Source organism: Mytilus edulis, chromosome 6, assembly GCF_963676685.1.
Source record: "Mytilus edulis chromosome 6, xbMytEdul2.2, whole genome shotgun sequence".
Classification (NCBI taxonomy): Eukaryota; Metazoa; Mollusca; class Bivalvia; order Mytilida; family Mytilidae; genus Mytilus; species Mytilus edulis.
Window position 1 is genome coordinate 48,022,072 of NC_092349.1, and position 25,354 is coordinate 48,047,425.

The following is a 25,354-nucleotide window of genomic DNA, read 5'->3' on the forward strand; positions in this document are numbered from 1 at the left end:
CACCTGATGTTAACTTTATATTCATGCAGCAACAAAGAATATTGAAACTCATTGAAATTTTTCCTCATCTATTATCATAATGAATTTAAAAATAAATGAAAATGGGGAAATATCCCCGGAATAAAATGACCTTTAGACTGGGGAAATATCCCCAGAAAAAAGACCTTCAGACTGGGGAAATATCCCCACTTTTCTTCAAATATAATTATAAGTTTAAGAAGTATGTGTAAGTAACTGTAATTAACATCATGAATAAAGTGGGGAAATATCCCCAAATTAAATATGACTTTCAATATGGTGATAAAAGAATACGAAATGGGGAAATTTCCCCATTAAATTACAAGTAGTGGGAAAACATCCATACAGGAAGACAACACATACGTGAACACTTAACAATATTGGGGAAATTTCCCCACATGAAAATAATCTTTAAAACAAGCTGTGTAATTGGTCATTTTCTATGTCGAAGAAATAAAAAATATACATGGAATGGGGAAATGTCCCCATTATGTGTATTTATCCATTTCTACAGCATTTTGCAAAGATTTACTTTCCGTCTAAAAATGTCAATCTTGAATATAAAAATGACGAACATTTATCAAGTGAAGCTTGGAAAAGCAGTGTGATTCTCAATGCACTTTTCGACTGATTTTTTTTTATATTGCAAACAAGTCAAGCTAATGAAAATACTGCTTTAAATTCTTTTTGCAAAGTTAGATAGCGGGCCTTAGATTTGAAGGTCATAATTAACACTAACTAATGTACATGTGCAAGACTTTAAATGACTTTGAAACATTCAAATACGAAATAAAAGATGAATCTTGGTGATTCGCACTGTCCAGTGGGAAATAAATATGCATATTCAGGACAAGAACAAGTTAATGTAACATGAAAAATAACTTTACTTTTCACTTGAACCACACGCAGAGTCGGATTTTCAACAAGCTAATTCATAAAGGAGGAGTAAAAGATACCAGAGGGACATTCAAACTCATAAATCGAAAGTAAACTAACGCCATGGCTACAAAAGAAAAGACAAACAATAGTGAGGAAGAAACGTCAAAGAAATTAAAACCTACAATGCAAGCAACACGCATCCCACCAAAAGCTTGGGGTGATCTCGGCAACTCCGAAAGGGAAGAAAATACTGCTTCACATGTGACAACCGTCACGTTGTTCATAAGATAACAGTCCACCGAAACGGACATAGCATTATCACTTCGAGCCAATCAATCCTTTGATCAAACTCCTTCATGCTGCGTGCTAAGCGGAGAAGCAACAAATACAAATTCTAAAGTTTCCGTTTTCATCCAGCTGGGTTCCAAACTACGACCTCTCGCACTCGGGGTGATCACGCTACCACGTATTCGTGTATCCATCAAATTAAAGGAAAGTAAACGAGATAGAAATCAATGTTTTTTCAAGAGAAAACATAATTACAAACTGTTTAATGTCAGTACAGCACAAGTAGAAAATTTAAACTCTTGAAAATTACATATTAAAGCATGCACATTATTTTGAATAAAACATAATTGTACTGTTGCTGTTGAAACCATATGTTGTTCAACTGCTAGGTTAAATAGCCACAACAAATATGATACCTCATGTATATAACAAATCAAATCAAAAAAGAAAAGGAGTTCTATTAGTTCCTGTATTATAGAATAAAATATCTGTTTCTTTTGACATATATAGCCATATACATATGAGCTATATATGGTGCGTCTAGTTGTCATGTTCTTCGTATTTCCTGAAAATACATAAAAAAACAACGATTGATTTCGACCTTAAATGTTGTTAGTTGATGATTAAAGAAAAACAAATAAATATTATAAAGTAGTCAATTACCGATTTCGAGTTGAGTTTGCTAATAAAACGTTCAGATGTTTTGCTCAAATGAAAAATATTTAATTTGAAAAGAAGATAAATATTTAGTTTTCTCAGTGATATTAGCAAGCAAAGACAACGCGTTTGACATTTGATCCGTGAAGAGACATTTCCAGTCATTAATTCCACTTTCAATTTTTTCGATAAATATTTTGTCAAAAACTGGCGTGGATACTTTTGGTACACCCTTTGGCAATTCTACTTCACCTTTATCGTTAAACATGAACATTCCACTTGTTGAAATCTTCCAAGGCCCCGCATGATTGGATTTGTAACACAGTTTAATCTTATAAGATACTTCATCCATTGTAAATCTATAATGTAATGGCTTGATATGTTTCCGTACATCAGCAATAAATGGTTGAAGCCAGTTCCTAATATCGTATTGCCAAATTAAGTTGCTTGGATTTGGTAAGAGATCCAAAAGCTCAGGGATTTCTTCTGCGTCATTTCGACGGAGGGAATCTACTATTTTGCTGAAAACCGGCGTCAATATCCTCATGTGTGTGTCCAACATACAGAAAAGAAAGGTGAACCTGCAAAAAAAAATATTTTCATAAAAAATTCTATCAAATTTTATATTGATTTATATTTTAAAACTGTCCGCATTACGATTCTTGTATGTGAATTCTTTTGCTAATTGTTTTGACATTTCTCTGAAGCAATATTGCGACAGTCATGATAGTGGATGTATGTGGAGTATTTATATATTACACTTGATACATTATTTCAGGGACGGTGTTCCATATCATGAATTCAGTTAGTCTAAAAATACGACGGGTGTCCCTCGAGGAGCTGTTAACCGAGTTTTCCGGTGGTATTGGAGTTACTTTATATTTTTATGTAATGGTTTGTCTTAGTTGTTTTACTGTTGAATATTGAGATGATTTATTTTAATCGACTTTTCATTATGATTCTCCGTCGGTATATTTTCTCGCTTTATTATATCTTATTCATCATGTTCATTAGGATACAGTTATTCATGTTAATACATAATGATACGACCCTTATAAAAATGGTAGGAGGAATCACCGATCAATTCAGTAGGAACACGAATGTGTCCTCAGTACACGAATGCCCCACTCGCACTTTCATTTTCTATGTTCAGTGGACCGTGACATTGGGATAAAAACTCTAATTTGGCATTAAAATTAGAAAGATTATATCATAGGGAACATGTGTACTAAGTTTGAAGTTGATTGGACTTCAACTTCATCAAAAACTACCTTGACCAAAAACTTTAACCTGAAGCGGGACAGACGGACGAACGGACGGACGGACGAACAGACGAACGGACGGACGGACGAACAGACGAACGGACGAACGGACGCACAGACCAGAAAACATAATGCCCCTCTACTATCGTAGGTGGGGCATAACAATACGTGTGTCCATTGTCATGATTGTATTCCCTGAATTTTTTTAGATAGGAATTCTATTATCTAACAGTAGTATGATTACTGTGGGCTATAAGATATCAAATGTCTACCTCTTGAAATACTTTCATGTGCACCAGTAACTCGCAAAACGATAAAACATATTTATTTTTGTTTTCCCGCCAGCAGTTGTCCGCTTGAATATACAATACTGGAGGCAACGTTCCACCCTGCAAAAATTATAATTCAAACCTTAAACATGTTATTTTATTTATCTTGCTCATTCATTACTTGATGTGTCAAAACAGGAGTTTGTTGTCCACTAAATAGCTGTAGCTGACTAAAATAATTGCAAGTATATAATACTGCCTTAGCAAGTACAGTATGTCCAATGAACATACACACCAATATGTGTTATTCCTCCCTATCGTGTTGCTTTTAGTTGTTTTGTCATCGTAGTTGTAATGTTTTCCCCCTTCTTGATGTGGTATGGTATATGCTATATTTGTAACATAACCGAATTAAACTTCGATATTAATTATGAAAAGACAAAATATTGGTTGAAATCCATGTTGCTTTTTGTATATCAAGATACATTGTATTAAGAATGTCCCAGACACCCGCAGAAGTCGACTTAAACACATACGTATGCATGTAAACACATATAAATTTTTCATAGATTTTATATTCAATTACAATGCAAAATATTCTATAAGAATACTAAACCACCGAGGCTGTACCATTTTAGTAGGCTTGACTTCTAACCAAAAAAAATGATATTTCTTTTTTTTATGTCTCTTCATGATCAGGGGCGGATGCAGGAATTTTCGAAAGGGGGGGGGGGTGCTAACCCAGGGCAAAGGGGGGTGCAAGGGGGGTGCAAAACATATGTCCCGATACAAATGCATTGATCGGCAAAAATAAAGGGGGGGTGCGCACCCCCGGAACTCCCCCCCCCCCCCCCCCCCCTGGATCCGCCACTGATGATTAACCATGAACTTAATATGTAGTTCATCCTTAAAGTGGAAAAGTAAAGATAATCGGTTTAATAGATATTACTATCTAGTAATAGCATAATTTAGTCAGTCATAATGTGAATCTTTTCAGTCAATATAATTATGTATGCACAAAACTGATAATCTGTGTATCGCACTATTTCGGATCATTTCTACTGAGGGCTATTTGAAATTTTCTAGTTTGAATTGTTCTATATTTGCATTGTTGTTTTGTAATATTTATGGCTGATTATGGACATTGATTTTACTCATTGTTGAAGGCTGTGTGGTGATCTATAATTGTAATTTTTGGTGGCATTGATCTCTTGTCACATTCCAGCACTCTGCAATCCATGGTGGTTTCTATAAATTTATCATTTATGATTATGAAATACATGCTTTTCTATTTCAAATAAATCAATACAAGTAAAGGCAAAGGCAGAGATAATCGTGTGTAAAATAGCAGAACAAATGTGTCGTCAAATAAAATAATCATTGTAAATGACATTAAAACAATGACATGATTAAACAATTCCTAAATAATTAAATTAACCTATACTGAGCCAAAAAAGTTTAGCAACACTTTTTTTTTAAATTTTTTTTGGTTGTTTCTGGATTTTTTTTTAATAAACATCATTGATATAATCCTTAGTATTACCTGTATTTTTAAGCAGTCGTACTTTTTTTCCAGGTGATTGATTTTGCGCCATTTAGCTTTGCGCGTGTAATTGATGTTTTACCTTCTGTACCTGTACTTTGAAGACGAAATTTAATTTGTTTTTGCACTAACGTTCAGAAACACACCATTGGTAAGAAAAACACATAAACGTTTGAAAAAGTTGCATGGGGCGTCAACCAGGCCTCTCCGAAAATGACCGTCAGATGGCTCTTGGAATGGTTGATGCTTGCATGAGTGTTACTGACGTAGTGGATCGATTTAATGTGCATAAGTCAACAGTTTATAGACTAAAAAACAGTTATCAACAAACAGCACTGGATAGGTCAATATGTCGTAGACCAAAAACAACCATCGTCAAGGGAGGAGCGCTACATTCGCTTTACGTCAACACGGGACAAGTTTTTTGTGGCCACAACAGTAGTGCATTGACTAAGGGCAGCTGCTGGTGTGCCTGCCAATACTTAAGTGATGCCATGAAAGCATGGTCGAGAAATTGATTTTGAATAACACAATACTCAATTCCGCTTTTTGACCCTCTCGCGCTCCATACAAAAAATATTCTAATGAATATGCGTGTTAAACATACATTTTGCTTCTCACATGTCATAATTCATAAAAACAAATATGTAACCCATAAAAAAACGACAACCACTGAATTACAGGCTCCTGACATGGAACAGGCACATACATACATAATATGGGGGGGGTGGGGGGTGGGGGGGTAATCATGTTCGCGGGATCATAATCCTCCCCTAACCTGGGACAGTGGTACAACGGTACAACATGAGAATGTATTTTGTGACTTTTCAAAAGTAATCCGTTTTTTCTTCTTTATCCTGTTCACTAGCCCAAATATATTTATTTTATTTTATTAAAGAAAACCGATATGCAATGACTTTGTAAACTATGCTCAACAGCAAATAAACTGACCATCGCCATTTTTTTTAGTACATGTCTTAGGCAGCAACCAATTCATTTTGGGGGGCGGGGGATGGGGGGGGGGGGGGGGGCAAACAATTGATTTCCCCATAAAACGACAAGACAAGACAAACTATTTTATTTTCTCAGGCATAAACGTGTACAATAGTACTGTAGCCTTTTTTCTCTCTCGAGCCTTTGAATGTTGATTTTAAGAACGAAACCGTATTAATGAAAATTGTAGTATGTTTTAGTAATAAAAAAATATAGGTTGCTGTTGCTTTTTTTAACGCAATTTGTACTTAATAAAAGTATCTCCCATGCCTATCAATTATGCAATAAAAAAAAGTATCACGCAAAAAGTAGAAAATTCTTTTGAGGCCTATTAGGTCTGAGTAAACTATGTTAATTTTCCTTTTATGACAATGCAGAGTGAACTAAGCATCTAGTAATAAAACATATCGGCTGCACACATCGATCAATTAGATTAATCATAGTTTTAATTTTCAATACCATATTATCTTCATAAAATGTCTGTGCCAAAAAAATCGTTTTATAACCCCAGCTTCATAGTGCGTGATTTATGACAACTTGCCGCTGGGTGCGTAAATATTAACACCGACGTGAAGTGCCTACTTCTTAAAGCTTTTATATAAACAAAATAATTAATGCATTTGTACATTTTGATTGGAATAGGTATATTAAAATTTCTATCTGTTATTAAAGGATTAACCACGATTATTGAGGGAAATCCTCTCGTTGTGAAAGTAGTTACTATCATGCGTGTTAAGGAATTTTTGATTCTCGGACTATCATTTTTTTCGACATTCGATTTTTATCTCAATATGAACAATTTTGTTTTTAAGTCCTGTTATTTTCAATGGGAACCCACAATAATTATTTAAAAAGTTCTTGCCGCCTCCACCTCCACAAAAAATGAATGGTGAATGTCTAATATAAAATCATTAATAAAATGATATCGTAAGATATGCTTTAAGTTTACTCGGGGGTGGAGAGGGGGCACTTACTATGCAATGAGTGACCGGAACGGGCCGCTGGAATAGTTTAAAATTTCTTGCTACATGATATATAATAGTTGATAAATTCAAATATCAATTATGGGTTCATATTATCACTTGCTTGATAATATCAGAAGTATCTGAAACAAATCAGATGCCAGTATTTATTTTTAATGCGGTTAAACCACAGTCGACTTGTAAATGCATTAGCTATTTGTCAAACTAATTAATCTCTATTATTCTAATGTAGTATTTCCACTGATGCTAGTCATATAGATGCTATAAATCCGATTATTTTGACATTTGCACCTAATTACCATATCCAAAGGTTTGTATACATGAAACACTATACCATTGATCAGTGGCAGATCCAGAATTTTTCACAAGCCGGGGCCCACTGACTGCCTAAGAGGGGGCCCGCTCCGGTCCTGCTTCAGTAATTTCCTATATCATAATCAACCAAATTTAGCATCAGTAGTCAGAGCTCATGTTTTGTCTGTTATTGTGTATATATAAGCCGACCCTAAACAAAATTTACTTACTTAGTACTTACTTTTCTTAATCTTACGTATACATGTATATGGGGTATATTTAGTTTTTAAAGATCATTAAAACCGAATATTTTTTTTTGTTTCGATTTGTTTTGTTGTAATAATTCACTACGTCAATTGATAAAAAGCATCAATATAAATACAAACATGTTTAACCCCGCCGCATTTTTGCGCCTGTCCCAAGTCAGGAGCCTCTGGCCTTTGTTAGTCTTGTATTATTTTAATTTTAGTTTCTTGTGTACAATTTGGAAATTAGTATGGCGTTCATTATCACTGAACTAGCAGATATTTGTTTAGGGGCCAGCTGAAGGACGCCTCCGGGTGCGGTAATTTCTCGCTACATTGAAGACCTGTTGGTGACCTTCTGCTGTTGTTTTTTTATTTGGTCGGGTTGTTGTCTCTTTGACACATTCCCCATTTCCATTCTCAATTTTGTTTCACATATTTAGACGTTATAATAACCCCTATCTAATAATTTCACTTTGACATTAGTTACATCGTTTATTGATTTGTTATGGCCACTTATATTTCTTATTTGCCGTATTGCTTCACCTATAATAAATCCTCGGAATACATCTGAGGAATACATGCTGTGATTGACAGCTACTTTTGTATTTCTGTGTGTATAGATATAATAATTAGTTTCTTTAAAATGTATTTCAAGGTCAAGAATGCCAGGTGTTGTAAATTATCAATTTTTACAGCGGATGAGGGCATTCCGGTGTATTGCTATCGCCTAGATTTCCATTACGTAATATTCGTTTTGGTTTTTTGAACCGATCTATAAACATGATGAAGACATCATCAAGTGCAAACTTATATTCCTTATCGCTTGTTAAAAATTCCATTTCTTCAATGAATACTCATCACATACTTTTTTTAAAAAGATAAATTAATAATATTAAAATGTTTTGTTATACGTATAAACATTTAGTGAAAAATCATTCAAAATAAATATGCACACGCATGCGGTAGAATATCTCAAGAACGTTTGCAATCTTAAGCAACGATAACTCAACCATACACTAGCACTGCACTATTATTAATATAGAAGAATAGAATTATATACAATGAAAATACACGTAACTGTAATATACAAGTATTAATATACTATATAACAATAATATACCTGAGTAATTATACGGATTTGTATCACGTACTTCAATATAATGGTCCGAGTACACAGTTATTTCGTAGTGCATTTCTTTTAGACAATAAATGAAAATTTAAAAAATCCCACCTGCGCTTTCCCAATAATATTTTTACAGTGTGTTGTACTACTTTTGGGACAAATTATATCAAAATTATAGAAAACTTCATCAGCTCTAACTCAAAATATGGACAATCTTATGATAAGGGGGTCTTGAAATCTTTTGACAGCTTCCGAAGTGCTAATTTTTGACCTTTTTCAGCTGGACCTAATCACTACTTTACATTAATATTTATGACCCAACTTTTTTTACAGTGTCATTTCACCCCCCAACTTGCTATATGAGGCATAAAACATGGAGAAATAAATTTGGAAGGGGTATAACAAAAATTGGCAAGTAACACACTGTCCACACTAAGGACTATATTCGTGTGTACTCGGACCTAATAGTCATTACGGTGAGGATGAATTCCCTGTCATTAATTTATCTACGCACGAACTTGTCCAAGAAAAAAATCATATCTGCACATAAAACCTCATTTTCAGGTATAGATATGGGGTTTTTTCTGAGACAAGTGCTTCTCGGACCATTCACAAGAACTTGCGGTCATCCGATTTTCAGTATTTCAGTACTTCGGTTTCATTCTTCGAACAGAACCCTGCATAACTGGATAATTTTGGGTCAAGGGAAAACGTTACGTAGCCCTAAGCAATAAACCATACAGGCCTCATTTCGTAGCATATTATGTTGAAGTAGTCTAAGATTTCATATTTTAGTTAAATACAATGACGATGATGGCTACCTAAGGCTCTTCGCGGTTTTATTTTGTATTTGTTTTTGTGCAGTAGTGTTGTGTTCAATTGAAATAACATATATTGTATACTGAGCATGTTTAGTGAGAATATAAAAAAGAAGATGTGGTATGATTACCAATGACACAACTATCCACAAAATACCAAAATGACACAAACATTAACAACTATAGGTCACCGTACGGCCTTCAACAATGAACAAAGCCCATACCGCATAGTCAGCTATAAAAGGCCCCGATAAGACAATGTAAAACAATTCAAACGAGAAAACTAACGGCCTTATTTATGTCACAAAATTAATGAAAACAAATATGTAACACATAAACAAACGACAACCACTGAATTACAGGCTCCTGACTTGGGACAGGCACACACATAAATAATGTGGCGGGGTTAAACATGTTAGTCATGTTAGTAACTCCGGAAATAATTATACTGAATCTGATCGTTCATGTAAATCATGAAACAAGACATTGAGGAATTAGCAAATGGGAATTTGTTGGGATAAACTTCAGATTTTGCGGTCATTAGTTATCTCGTACATTACTTAATAACTATCATGCAATCGTTGGTCATTTTATTTTCTCAGGAGGATTGATTACTACACATATTGTCTGTTCACTACTGCATGGCTATGTAAATATTTCTAAATTAATAAACTATGGCATGAGAAATAAATCATACATGCAGAATACTTGCAGTTTTAATAAGTTAAATATTGTTTCTAGATAAACCGGTCAAATCTATAGAGACAAATAAACTTATGACGCTTGAAAATAAAAAAAAATCGCAAAGGCTTCAACGGAATAGTGATTTCTGCTGTCATTTTGAAAGCGTAATGTTGACTGTTAAATTGAATCCATGCATTTATCTGTAAAATACCGAATTACCAAAAGGATCAAACCATTTCTGTATTTACTATTTCATGACTTTGGAGATTATATTTTATCAAAGTAGCATTATATACCATGGAGTTTACAAAAGTATAATGTTAAAAAAATTTACCTAAACTTACTAAAACCGTATAATGTGTTATTTGTTCTTATTAATTTTGTTCACTATTTCTCCTTTAACAAACTAAAAGCACGAAAAGAGGCTTATAAAGATAGAAATATATATATTGTATTCAAACATTTATTATTCAACAAAAATTTAGAGTCCTGGGGCCTGGTTTTCGAAAGTATCATAAGATATGTCATAAGATATATCTTAGGACATATTTTATGATCATCTTATGACTATCGTATGATATGTCATAGGATGTAAATCAAAGCTGTCTTAAGAGAAACGTAGCTTTGGTGCTCTTATGACTGTCATAAGTGAACATTATTTTCTAATATTTTAAGTAATGATTAAAAAGTGATAAATATAAAAATTAAAATGAAAAGTATGAACATATTAATATTTACGAATATTTTATTTCTTTCATATAATGGACATGAAATTTTATATAAAAAGGAATTGATATTTGACTTGAAAATTTGTTAAAAATTAGTTTGTGATAAATAATAAACTTGAACTTCGTTTTCGTGTATAATCATACTTTTTTTTAAATGTGAATACTTTTTAGATTCGGTACATCGAGTACCCGCTTATCGAAATGCCCGTGCACATACGTTGATATAGTTCTATCAGAGACATATATATGTCTCTGGTTCTATTAACTATACTAGGAACTAAGTAATATGTATATGTATTATACAAAACCATGACTATTAGAAAAGAATTCAAAATTATATGTCGCAGGAGATTCAAATTTTAGTTCACGTAGTTGAGAAAAATAAAATCCTTACTATTAAGCTAACTGAGATACACAACAAATATTTGTATTGCAATTAACATGAAATTAAACATGAAAAGTAATTAAAATTTTAGTTTACAATCATAAGACCATCATAAGTCATGTCGCGAGGGGTCTTAAGTTTACCACAAAAGTTATGACAATTCGTAACTAAGGACACTTTCGAAAACATATCTTACGACTATGACATGTCATAAGACCATCATAAGACATGTCTTAGTCATAAGATACTTTCGAAAACCAGGCCCCTGACTCACTAAATTTTGAGGTAAATCATGACTGAAAACTGTAACAATAGCCTTTTATTGAATTATCAATTGTTTAGAAATAAGGTCTTTAAGTTAGTCTAAATATGTATATCAATTAAAAAAAACATTCAGATTGTAGTTTGGTCATGAAACTACGGTGGCAGAATGCGAACATGAAAGAAAAAAAAATATGTTGTTCCCTCATGATACTATGTCGTTCCTTCAAGATGATATGTCCTTCCCACAAGATAGCTATCTCGTTCCCTCAAGATGCTATGTCGTTCACTTAAGATACTATGTCGTTCCCACAAGATAGTTATCTCGTTCCCTCAAGATAATATGTCGTTTCCTCAAGATATTATGTCGTTCCCTCAAGATACTATGTCGTTCCTTCAAGATGTTATGTTGTTCCATCAAGATGCTATGTCGTTCCCTAAAGATACTATGTTGTTCCCTCAAGATGTTATGTCGTTCCCTCAAGATACTATGTCGTTCCTACAAGATGTTATGTTGTTCCCACAAGATGCTATGTCGTTCCCTCAAGATACTATGTTGTTCCCTAAAGATGTTATGTCGTTCCCTCAAGTTATTATGTCGTTTCCTCAAAATACTATGTTGTTCCCTCAACATAGTTTTAACATTGTATTGATATTGCTATGTTGAGGGAACGAGATAACTATCTTGAGGGAACAACATAGCATCTTGAGGGAACGACATATCATCTTGAGGGGAAAACATCGTTTCTTGAGGGAAAGACATAATATCTTGAGGGAACGACATGATCTCTTGAGGGAACGACATATCATCTTGAGGGAACAAGATGACTATCTTGGGGGAACAACATAACATCTTGAGGGAACGACATATCATCTTTAGGAAACGAGATATTTATCTTGTGGGAACAACATAGTATCTTGAGGGAACGATTTGAAAGATCGTCGAGTCCAGTTCGTAAAATGTATGCATTTGTTTTTTGAATGAAGTAAAGCGTTTCCAACGAGTTTTTAAATCTAAATTATTTTTAAACAATCTATAGCTCCATTCGATCATATTTTTCATCTCGATATCCCTTAATTTTATTCAATATATATATTTTCAAAATACAGAAAAAGATTAAGTTTTGTTGAATCGACCATGAGTATAGTATGTGATATTTTTTTCTCATTGTTAAAGACCTACGGGTAGCCTGTAAATCCTTACGACCGCTTTATGGTAATGCTTTTGCGCCACTTTGCACACAATGCAGTAATTTTTTATGTTAAATCTACGCAAAAAAAACAAACCCAACAACATTTAACTTAGAATAACTATTTTATAACACTAATTTAAAAAAACGTGCATACATAAAAGTAATAGTTATGAAAAAAAAACATGTCGTCATATATTTATTCTTTACATGTAATATCTTCATCAGTCGTTCTGTTCATTTTTTTTTTAAATACTGTGCCATGTCACACATCAGATCTAGACTAATTACTGAGGGCCCTCATGGGGTTTTTGATTATGTGATTACTTGGCCGTTTTTTTAATGATTATTTGATTATTAAGCCAAATATTTCATGATTATTTGATTACCTAGGACTGTATTTTTAGTTTATGATTATTTGATTACTGAGGGGCCTCATTACTATAAAACATCCCAAAAAGTAATTATGCTGTTTTACCATGATATTATATAGATAAAATGTCTCTGAAAAAAGTTTAATACCGTAAATAATAGTTAGTTTTCTTACGCTTTTTTTTTGTATGTGTTTGATAGCTAGCACAGTATTACATTATGCATCATAGATGGTTGTTTAATGGAAATAGTTTTAAAGTCGAAAATAGTAAACCACTCATATATACACTAGCTTTCATTCATTTTATAACACGGATATCATTTAATATTAAACGTTTCCGGGCAGTTGAAGAATCAAACCACATGGGATCTTTCTTGTGTAGCTGAATAAAGGAGTGGTGTAGTGCATTCACCTTTCAGATGATGTAAAATGTAAAACCAATTGACAAGTCGATTACTAGTTATTGTATTGATATATGTCAGAGATAATATAGTTTCTAATGAACGAACGAATCATTGTAAATGTAAAATTACTGATCTTTATCTGCGATGAAAACTCAAGTTAAAGCTTGTAGTAAAAATTATAACAACATTACCACATCTGGCGTCTGAGACAGTAAACATATTATGATACAAACACAAGCTATTTTATCGTAATCATAAATAAACAATTATGTATACTAGTATACAAAAATCTGGAAAACCAGATAGGTTCATTATACATGCACCTAAACTGGCCATTCGTTAAAGAGCGGAACAAATGAATACCATGTAATACTCTATGCTTATTCGTATTTATACATTAATTCATAAAAATCGTTTGTAAGTGAGTAAAACGTTTTTTAAGCGTCTTAGGATGTTTATTCATGTTGTTTTTAGGATTTTTGCAAGATATTCGGAATCCTCTGGGTTTTTTTTTATGTACTTTCCCAAAATATTTTGCCCGCTAACCCCTACTTTTATATATTTTCATAATTTTATTACACAAAGTTCTATTTAAAAATCTAATACAATCCTTGTTATTTTTTTAAAAGTTTTTGTAAGAAAAAAGGTGCAAATGTTAAATGTATGAAAAATATAGAGAGAATGATTTCCCGCCAAATTTTCAATGCCCTTTTTTTTATATTTAAATTAGCTCACGGATGATTTTGGCAGTCTAATTGTTTTACCTTTATTTCTCCTTTATTCATAACCATTCTTATTTTTATTTTAACTGTTGCTGTGTGCAAATTAAGGACAACCGATAGACAAATGCAATAACATCAATAATTTAAGACCTTATTAAAGATTAAAACAAAATTAAATTACATTAGACACATTTAAAACTTGACGGTGTCACCGTCAAGTTTTAAATGTGTGGAAATGTGTCCTTTCGAATAAATAGAATAGAATAGAAGAGAAGAGAAGCAGTGGTGGATCCAAGGTTTGAACCCCCTTTTTTTGGGCGACCAATGCATTTGAATTGGGACATGTAGTTGGACCCCCCCCCCCCCTTTTTTTTGTCGTGGGTCATGAACCCCCCTATTTAAAATGGCTGGATCCGCCCATGAGAAGTTTAAATCGGGGTTACATGAACATTACAAACATAAGCTTGGCAGTACTAGTAGAGTTTCGTATCAACATTGCTACCTTTCCAATTTAAAAACATTAGCATAATAAATATCTTTATCACGCTTAAGGACTATAGTCAACTGCATGTGCTATATTTGACTTTTTAAGATATACGCATTTAAAAGATGATATATTCTAAATGTACACACGTTTTATGCTCTTAGATAGCAAAATTATTTTGTGATGACTTTAGCCACTATTGAAAGCCCTGTCAGTAACTTTTGCAATTTAGCAATTTTAGACAACATAGACATTCTATCGTCTTTATTCATTGCAATGGGAAAAAAGAAAATGTTCTGTACCGTTGACAGTACTAGAATCACATACTATACATATGTATTCTGCGTGCAGAGGTATCAGGATGCATCTGTCTAGTTATATTTGTAAAATGTTAGGGAGCTACCATTTGATTTTAATTGGGGGGGGGGGGTGGGGGTGGGGGGGGGGGGGGGGGGGGGCTAGGATGAAAAATCTTGTCCTGCAATTTTTTTTAGTTTTAATCTCTGTCCTGCCTTTTTATTTTTCACTTTATTCGGTCCTGCTTTTTTTTTCTTAGTTTATCCTGACTTTTTTTACATAAATTGTCATCCTGACTTTTTTGCAAGTGTCTCATCCTGCCTTTTTTTTTTTTAACTCAAAACTCCTGTCCTGCCTATTTTTTTCAAATTTCATCCTAGCACCCCCCCCCCCCCCTCCCCCCATAAAAATCAAATGGAGGATCCCTTATCTAGTATAAGATGCATCTGTCTAGTTCTATTTGTAAAATGTTATCTAGTATACGAATAAATACGTTGCCCTGAAGGATACTTAATAATGGACAGCTATACAGTATAAACTGCTACTTTTTTGTATTTCAAAAACATGCAACTAAACGTTAAGCATGCAATTATCAGTTAATCGATCAACGTTTTTAAATAAAGTTAAACGGTGTTTGTATATTCGCTTATATTATATTTCCTTTATCCAATCAGCCAACTATAATTGTACAAACAACAGGTACACTAATATTTTTGTTGTTGCTTTATTTCTACTTGTGCAAATTAATGTTCTGTTGTCCGACTTCCATATTGAACGAGCGGTAATGCGGATATTCCTTTTTTTACGTAACAGCTAATTTTTGGGGTCCGCGTTAAGCTACATGTCAAATTCTTTGAAAAATAAGGGACAAATTTTTTAGATTTTATACAACTAAAATTTCAAGTGAATGGTGTAAATTTCAGGATAAAAATAATATACGTTTATTTTCGGAGAAAACAAATATAAGTACTTGCTACGAGTCTGAGAAAAGCTCGGCGAAGTTAGTTTTTCGTCATGTTTCGAATGCTCATACACATAAGTTGTATATTTTCCGACAATGTACATATATCATATATCTATCACACTCGGGGAGAAAATAGATACATGCGTGGAATGAAAAATGTGCTGAAAATACACGTTTGCAATATTGGAAATTCCTTTGTGGTTTTAAGGAATGGTAATACTTGTTTTACGCACTTGAACGTAACCTTTATTGCTTTTTTTCATAAAGTGTATATCATGATCATATTATGCGTACATTCGCCATGATAACGATTTTAATTTGAAAATAAGTTGAATTAAAATTATACATACCTGTCCCTTTTCTGTCTCATCTTCGCTGTCGCTAAATACGGCATCGGATATCATAAGCATTGAAAGAAATAAAAAGAACACATTTTAAATTAGGAAAACCATGGTGGAATTATAAAATCGACGATTATTTCAAAGTACACATCTAGACCGATGTGGGCGTGTCAAATACCGGCTGTTTTCAAGAGAAGGGTCAAATTTTTACTGTGATTGACATGCAGGCTAGGGTGAGAAGTATAAATTAGTGTGAACATATTATCAATTAAACACTCATTGGTAGGATATTCATTATGGCAAGTTGGGACATTGTATTAAACAGTGGTGATTTTTATCTTGTGCTTGGACGTTTCAAATGGGGAAAAATAAAATATATCATACCTGGAGGATTAGGATTTTTTTTAAAAGGTACTGTAGCTTAAGTTAACTTAGTCTTGGCTTATGCCAATGCAGAAAAAAATGAGAACGATTTTTTTTTATAATTTCACATTTTTCTAATTTAAAATTACATTTTTCAATACATTTTGTAGTTTTGATTGACAATTATTTTTAGCGTTTGGGCAATCAAAAGCTGACATCCACTATAAAATTATAGCCAAAAGTGATGAAAGTTGCATTAAACACCAACAAGTAATCAATAAATCTTATAATTTCAACAGTTCATTAAAATTCACTTTCAAGAAAGTACATTTTGCTTGGTTTCAGTTATTGTTTTAGAAATGTTAAAGACTTTAAACGTCATTATCCACCAGGGTGCGATAATGACCGGAAATGGTTCAGTACTGGTCATGTGTTAACGAGAAATTTTATTTTTCTTAATTGACGAATTTAACAGGTTTTCTTTTTTAGATCACCTGGCCCAAAGGGCCAAGTGAGCTTTTCCCATCACTTTGCGTCCGTCGTCCGTCGTCGTTAACTTTTACAAAAATCTTCTCCTCTGAAACTGCTGGGCCAAATTAAACCAAACTTGGCGACAATCATCATTGGGGTATCTAGTTTTAAAAATTGTCCGGTGACCCGGCCAACCAACCGAGATGGCCACCATGACTAAAAATAGAACATAGGGGTAAAATGCAGTTTTTGGCTTATAACTCAAAAACCAAAGCATTTAGAGCAAAATTAATCTGTTTATCAGGACAAGATCTATCTGCCCTGAAATTTTCAGATGAATCGGACAATCCTTTGTTGGGTTGCTGCCCCTGAATTGGTAATTTTAAGGAAATTTTGCTGTTTTTGGTTATTATCTTGAATATTATTATAGATAAAGATAAACTGTAAACAGCAATAATGTTCAGCATAGTAAGATTTACAAATAAGTCAACATGAACGAAACGGTCAATCGACCCCCTAAGGAGTTATTGTCCTTAGTAGTCATTTGTAAATTTTTACTAACATTTTCCACTGAAACTACTAGGCCAAGTTCATTATAGATAGAGATAATTGTAAGCAGCAATAATGTTCAGTAAAGTAAGATGTACAATCACATTTCCAGCACCAAAACACATTTTTGTCATGAATCCATCTGCTTCCTTTGTTTAATATTCACATAGACCAAGGTGAGCGACACAGGCTCTTTAGAGCCTCTAGTTTCATTTTGTTTCAAAATAGTCTACAGTAACTATAAAAGATACATTAAAAATAATAATGAAGGCAATATATGCATTACCGAAAAGATCAAATCTAGAAGTTTAGTTATAGCACTATATACATGATATATAATAATGACTTTTGCGTTATAGCCAATTATTTTAACATCTAAAATAGATGTAGCAAGAAATGATCAACAATACGCAATTTGCACATTAGTTACAAATACTCAAATTATCAGTAACAGGATGAGTTTTACCAATATTTTACGTTTTTAAGGAAATGCGAATGCGAAAGCTATCCACCAGAGTTCAAAGCATTAAATTGGTAGTAAGCTAACTTTTCCTATAATCTTGAAAACTACAATAGCTAGAAAAATTTAAAAGGTGAAACAATTTTTAAGAAAAGGAAGATATTAATTCATTTATGTTGTTGTAAAATTGGCATTGATGCAATTGTACTTTTAACTATATTTGACTACAAATATTTGCCTTGAAATGGGTAAATACGTTTGCCCTTAAAATGTCCGATGTAATTGCGTCCTAGATTTTGGCGTCCTAAATACATGATATACATCAATTCGCAAAGCATATATTTTTTTCTAAATGTGAACGCGATCAGGTTCAAGGCTTTATGGTTTTTGTTAATACTAATCTTTATTGCAAAATTACACCTATAAGGGTCAAGCAATACATTTCGTTGACTTATTTGAATATTTCAGGTTTTAGGAGTGGATGGAGAGGTTCAAAGTGTTCAGCTTAAAGATTTCGATACACAGAAATCCTTATTTAAAGACCAGTTCAAAGGGACTTTATTTTCAAGATTAACCTTCTTAAAGGCGTGGAATCATATCCGTGGTAAGACTTTTGTTCATGTTGTTAGTCATTGAACATGTAGAAATTAAATGGTAGCTTCCTTAGTAACACAAATAGATAAAAATAAATAATTTAATTCTAGAATTTGACAGCAATACAAGAAAAAATAAAATGACCTGGGATTTAGTAAGCTTAATATATATCTAAGATAGCTAAATAGTTTGATGAAAATCCAAGTTGATTTGAAAAAGTTATAAAAAAAATTAAAGATGCCTATCTGAATTTATATAATAATTTTAATTTTTACCTATTGTAAAATTAAATTCTTTCATTTCACAGCAATAAAATAAACTACCTAATAAGCTTGAATTTTGTAAGATCAATATTTAATTTAGTTAGATGGGCTGATTTACACCAGTCAAAACTAAATTTGAAGGTCAAGACTAGTCGAGACAGGTCGAGACTAGTCAAGACAGGTCGAGACAGGTCGAGCATTGGTCAAGACCATTTCAGACTACACAAAGATAATCAAGTACTGAATCAGACTAATTAAGTAAAGTCGAGACATAGTCGAGTACACTAAAGTACAGTTAAGTACAGTCGAGACAATGTCGAGACTAGTCGAGTAAAATGTGTGCTCAATTTTACTGGTCGAGCACAAAAACTGGTCAATTCAGACTCTGAGCAGTTTGTAGTGTATGCTTACTGCTGATTGTGCGGTTAACCTTTTTAATATGATAAATTGAACCTCAAAATAGGATTTTATTTGTAAAAATGTGACAGTTTTTATCAAAACAAAATATTATTTTGATAGGAAACAGAGATGACAATTGAGCTCGAGTCAAGAACTTTACATGCAAACGAGGTAAGTTGAGGATGAACTTAGGTGAAATTAAATAAAGCAAGAATTTAAGATTGTTACTATTACCCGGAAGAGCATTAGATAAGTCTCAAAATAAGCTAAATACATTGAAATGTCATGGAGCTCATTTCGAGATATTTGATTTTTAAAAGATGGCCGGATAAGGCTGACTCGAACTCTGTGTATATATCTGTCTGACAGGATTTATCTGACCTTCACCTCATCATGCTCATTGTCATCATATTTTAAAATGTCAAGTTTATGCGATACTTGTAGTTAGAGCTTATTCTTTAATAATTTCCACATGAAATCAGTGATTAGTGAATCGGACGAGACGTTTCAGTATGTGTGGTTAGTCAATTAAACAAAACACTGATTACTTTGATTTACAAACTCAATTATTTTCAAAGGAAATGAAGATACCTGAGAATCAGATAAACATCAGATCATTGGAAGTAACAAATGTGAGTATGAAGTATGAGTATGTTTATTTGTTTCTGCTAGTCCCATGTCGTGGATTATGAAATAATTTACTGAAACTTAGATTACAAAATTGTAATGCCTTGGGCAAAGTGAATCAGTGAAATATATAACATGTGTATGCAATGTAGTTTTAAGCTATCAACCGTTATATTTCTGTCTTCTCCGCAAAATATCAACGAGCACCTAAAACAAAAACATATATTTATATTATTTTTAAGTTCAGATTTGCACGTTGTGTTATAATTCAGCTTTCTTTGGAAAACCGGTTGGGATCCAGTTCGCGGAAAAGGTGGGGAGGGGGTGTAAACCTGGAACATCATGATACATTTGCATTTTTTGTGAACTTCAAAAATAATCTAATAATTATTTCCAGTAATGTGTCATTGCTGGAATGATTTCACACTTAATTGAAATATTTGTTTGTTTTTTACTTGACGTTAAATTGGGCCACATTTGTACATGTTAAATGTCTGTCCCAAATCAGTAATTTAGTGGTCGTTTTGGTTGCTGTTTGTGATCTATGAATAAATTTCTATTTATCGGCCGTTGATATTCACGTTTAAATTTGTATGCCCCACCTACAATAGTAGAGGGGCATTATGTTTTCTGGTCTGTGCCTCCGTTCGTCCGTACGTCCGTTCGTTCGTCCGTGCGTCCGTTCGCTTCATTTTAAGTTTGACCACAATTTCACGGTCCACTGAACATAGAAAATGATAGTGCGAGTGGGGCATCCGTGTACTATGGACACATTCTTGTTTGACATTATGTTAAATCGTATTTTTTAAGCTTACACTACGTCATATGATTGCTTATTGTTGAATATTGTACAGTAAAATATAGCTGCTTACACCCAAATCAATTTACGTCTATGTGATATTGTCACTAGAAATCATACCACATCTTTGTATTCCTATTTAGTTTAAAACATATCATTTTAATAAAATTAAAAGCAGCATTCAAACAGAGGTGAAATTCTAAAGAAGATTACATTGTTTAAATTTTTTTCTCAGGATTTCGCAATGAACGAAAAAGTAGTGGGCTTCTGGAAACTGGAGAAGAAATGGTATAATGCAACAGTCCTAGAAAAAACTAAATCAGGTAAACCATGATATACATTAAGGATGTTTGCTGCTCAATTTCAAAATAAATAACTTTTCATAAAACTAGTATGTATTGATAGAGAATAAATTGACGAATCAAAAAAGCAAAAAAAATATAGGGGTCAATGTGCTTGTTTTCGAGATATTAGCAACTGGAATTTTGGCGGGGAAAATGTTCTCTCTTGATTTTTCATAGCTTTATCATTGACCAGTTAAAGTTCTCAAATACTATTAAAAAATAAATAAAATTTTATAAGACTTTCACAAATGACTAATAATTATACATGTAAAAGATTTATGAAAACAAAAATGGGGGTTCACGGCGAATTTTTTTTAAGGCATTCAAATGGAAAAAACCAGAGAATTCCGAAAATCTGACAAAAATTCCAAAACATAACAAACAGCAATCCTTCAAGAGAGATTACAAAAGAACGATGAGTAATGAGTTGATTGATTGTCAGGTAGTTTTTTTTGTTGTTTAAGGCCACATTGTGCACTCTAGGCTATATCATAGATATAGGAAGATGTTGTATGTGTGCCAATGAGACAAGTCTCCATCCAAGAATTTTTTTTATAAAAGTAAACAATTATAAGTCAAGGTATGGCCTTCAACACGGAGCTTTGGCTCATACCGAGCAGCAAGCTATAAGGTGTCAGACCACCAATTACTCCCTCAAATTTAGAACGTAAAAGTAGGCCTACTCGGGACAAAAAATAGTGCATTTGATGTCATTGTTTACTTAAACTACACAACAAATTTGCAGAAATGAAACTTTTGGTGAAAGAGAAATATATTAAGACCATTTTGAGCCCAAATTTACTTGTCTATGAGTTGAAATTAAAAATTGAGGATTAATGCGCTCCATAGTATACTAATGTAAGATTTCAAGAAAACCAGGGATTATTTTTAGTGGTACATCCATTCGGAAGGTCTCTTCTTTCTTATATGGCTTTAAAGGTATGTCGAAAATTGGAATGAAGAAAGGTGATACCTGTACGTTTCAGGACATACCTGGTTTGTAAGAGGTTAAACTTAAGATAAAAAATTTAGAAATCTATGAAAATTGCAAAATTTGGTTGAACAGATAGGGACTTTTAATTGGTGGTCTGACACCTTTTATAACGGGCCCAAAAATATTACTAGTGTAAAACAATTCAAACAGGAAAACGAAGAGCGGTCTAATTTATATAAAAATGACCGTTTGCATTTATTGGCTGAGAAAATTGGCGTATCTGGAGAGAACACAGAGCATCACATGTCCAATCAACAGAAACAATGCACATATCATTCGAAGTAAAAGACTCACTTAGGAGTCAACATTTCGATAAAGTCTAGGGAAACATCATATGAAAGGAAAGATGTATATATGTTTGATCTAATTGTATATGCATAATTTGTGTTTGGTTTTCTGTCCCTTTGATTGGATAGTCTCTATTTTACAGGTTACAAAGTCGTATTTGCAGACGACAACTTAGTAAGAGTGTTAGGTCTACAGAATCTACGACAAAAGACATCGAGATGAATTCAGCTGAAGGTGTTTTGTTTAACAAAACACTTTCATATATATATGAACTTACAAGAAACTCACAAGTCATCTGATAATGTTCTCAAAACAGGATATAATAAACAATACCAACAACAAAAGGAAGCTGTATTTCCTTGTCCTTGAAAAAAAGACATTTAACATCAGTCAAATGATCCTATATATTTATACATGTATACAAGAATGAACAAGGTTATATATGTTATTTAATCTATATTGGGACATTATCATGGTATCTTAATGACAAAAAAACAAACATTCACATAATTAGCTTGTTTGGTCTGAATGTGCTTGTAATTTAATATGACAAACTGTATGTAGAATAAGAAGTAATTATCACACCATCAATGAGACAACATCAACGACGAAAATAAATAGATGAAAAAGTATGCAAAAATCATCAACAACAGATAGATGTGCGTAGAATCGCCAAGTGTGTTACAACATTATGCACATAAAGCTGTTCAATATAGTTGCAATATTAAAATATGTAACAATGTGACATAGAGCACTTTTTATAGTAATTAGTAAACACAATCCTAGCATATTAAAATTTATGATGATGTACTTGTGCAAGTTATTGAGTTTCATCATTAACAGAATTACTTTTATAAATTCACTAAAACATGACCACCGTTTACATACAGGATAGATATTTTCTGAACATCAACAGCTTCAGGAAAACTATTTGAAATTTGAAAATATCGATATTTGGTATAACAAATTGATTGGAATTGCTTTTTAGTAGTGCGGTCGGTAGTGTCTGCTTATTACATTTTAAACAACCATAGATTTAAATTCCCTGTTTGTGTGCGTTTTGTGGTTTTTGTAAGAATATAACAATTCCTTGTGTTTTTGTGGGTTCTTGTTGCTTTGTCTTTGGTTTTCTATGTTGTGTTTTTACTATTGTTTGTCTGTTGGTCTTCTTTTTAAACCATGGCGTTGTCCGATTATTTTCGACTTATGAGTTTGAATTTTCTTCTGGTATCATTTGCCTCTCTTTTAAGGAGGTCTGTTCCTAATGATGACGATTTAAAGTAAGCTCCTCGTGTTTAAAAGCAATCTGTATTCAAATCATTCTGCCTTCTTCATACGGATAACCACAAAATATTCAAACATTTTGTCAGGAATCTGATGTTCAGTAGATGTCGTTTGTTGATGTGGTTCATAAGTGTTTCTCGTTTCTCGTTTTTGATATAGATTAGACCTTATGTTTTCCCGTTTTAATGGTTTTACGCTAGTCATTTTGGGCCTTTTATAGCTTGCTGTTCGGTAGGAGCCAAGGCTCCGTGTTGATGACCATTTTATACCTATAAAGTTGGGTTTTTTTACAAATTGGGACCTGGATGGAGAGTTGTCTCATTGGTACACATTTGTTTCATAAGTAGTCAACTGTCTAAACACTGTCTAAATTTCACGACTTGGGATGACAGTTTTAGTACATACAATTATTTGATTTGCCGTAAATTTGAATCGTATGAGATTATGGGGAAATTTCCCCAATTTGAAGTCAACAATATCTAATATGAACATGATTAGATTATGGGGAAATTACCCCAATTTGTAGTCAACAATATCTAATATGAACATGATGAGATTATGGGGAAATTTCCCCAATTGATAGTCAACAATATTTTCTATGATTTGAACATAATGAGATTATGGGGAAATTTCCCCATTTGATGGTCAGCAATATTAAAGCTTGTATTTTCCAATTAATAATCTTATCGTGGGAATTTCGGCATTCTGATGTTTTTGGTTGTAGATGTGAATGTGGGGATATTTCCCCATTCTAATGTTATTGGTTTTATATGTGTAGTGTATGTGGGGATTTTCCCCACTGGTACGTTTTTCAATTCAAGAATACTAGTTTTCTTCATTGAGTGGGGAGATTTCCTCAAATTTGATAAAATCATGTAAGCGCATTTCCATTAACTTATAGATTTGTTGACAAAAAGTGTTTATTTCAATTCACATCGTCAACCGAATTTGAAACCACCAAAAAAAGAGAATAAAATAGAAATTCTCTTTCTCAAATAGAATGCGTTATTTGTCATTCATAAGGATATGATAAAATATGAATATAAATATTACAAATGATTTTGTTAATTAATCAAATAGATTGAATACAAGCTGCTTCTAACAAAGGCCATTTCTGATCCATTTTTGCGTTTTTTTACAGGGGTTAAGAAACATACAGAGTATTTTTCTATATTAATCCAATATTTCAAATATTCTACCCCACCATATTTTGTGGGGGGTATGTTCTTACATCTACATTTGTATATATAATACTTGAGTAACAACAACATATTATTAACTGTTTTATTGTTAACAAAATCCTCAGACACACCTAAAATGACTTCATTTGCACTGAAAGGCAGGAGAATGCCATAATTTTTAATCCAATCTATAACGGATAGCCAGAAATTTTGTGATACATTACGTTTCAAAAATATTTTCTTTAATTTCTGAACAAAAAGTACAAAGTTCAGTTTCTTTTAATTTACATTTCAATAAAAATGAATTACATGGTAGAATCCTATGAACAACCTTAAATGGAACGTTTTGCAAAAACGAGTTTCTGGTTATAATGAAGGGCATAGAATAAATAGCATTCCAATCCTCAATCTGCATATTTAAATCTCTTTCCCATTTTTTTTAAAGTTTACGTTAAAGGTTACACCGGACTTTTTTTTAATATACATGTAAATGATTTTTACTTAATGTTCATGTATATTTTATGTTTCCC

At 32.8% G+C, this 25,354-nt stretch overlaps 1 long non-coding RNA gene across 1 annotated transcript; it reads right to left on the bottom strand.

The window, feature by feature from the left end:
- Positions 1-1,090: 1,090 nt before the first annotated feature.
- LOC139527809 (uncharacterized) lies at positions 1,091-16,497 on the bottom strand. Its single transcript, XR_011665452.1, has 4 exons — positions 16,218-16,497; positions 3,377-3,493; positions 2,095-2,423; positions 1,091-1,750 (listed from the first exon to the last, which is right to left on the bottom strand). It is a non-coding gene; the product is annotated as an uncharacterized lncRNA (long non-coding RNA).
- Positions 16,498-25,354: the final 8,857 nt, after the last annotated feature.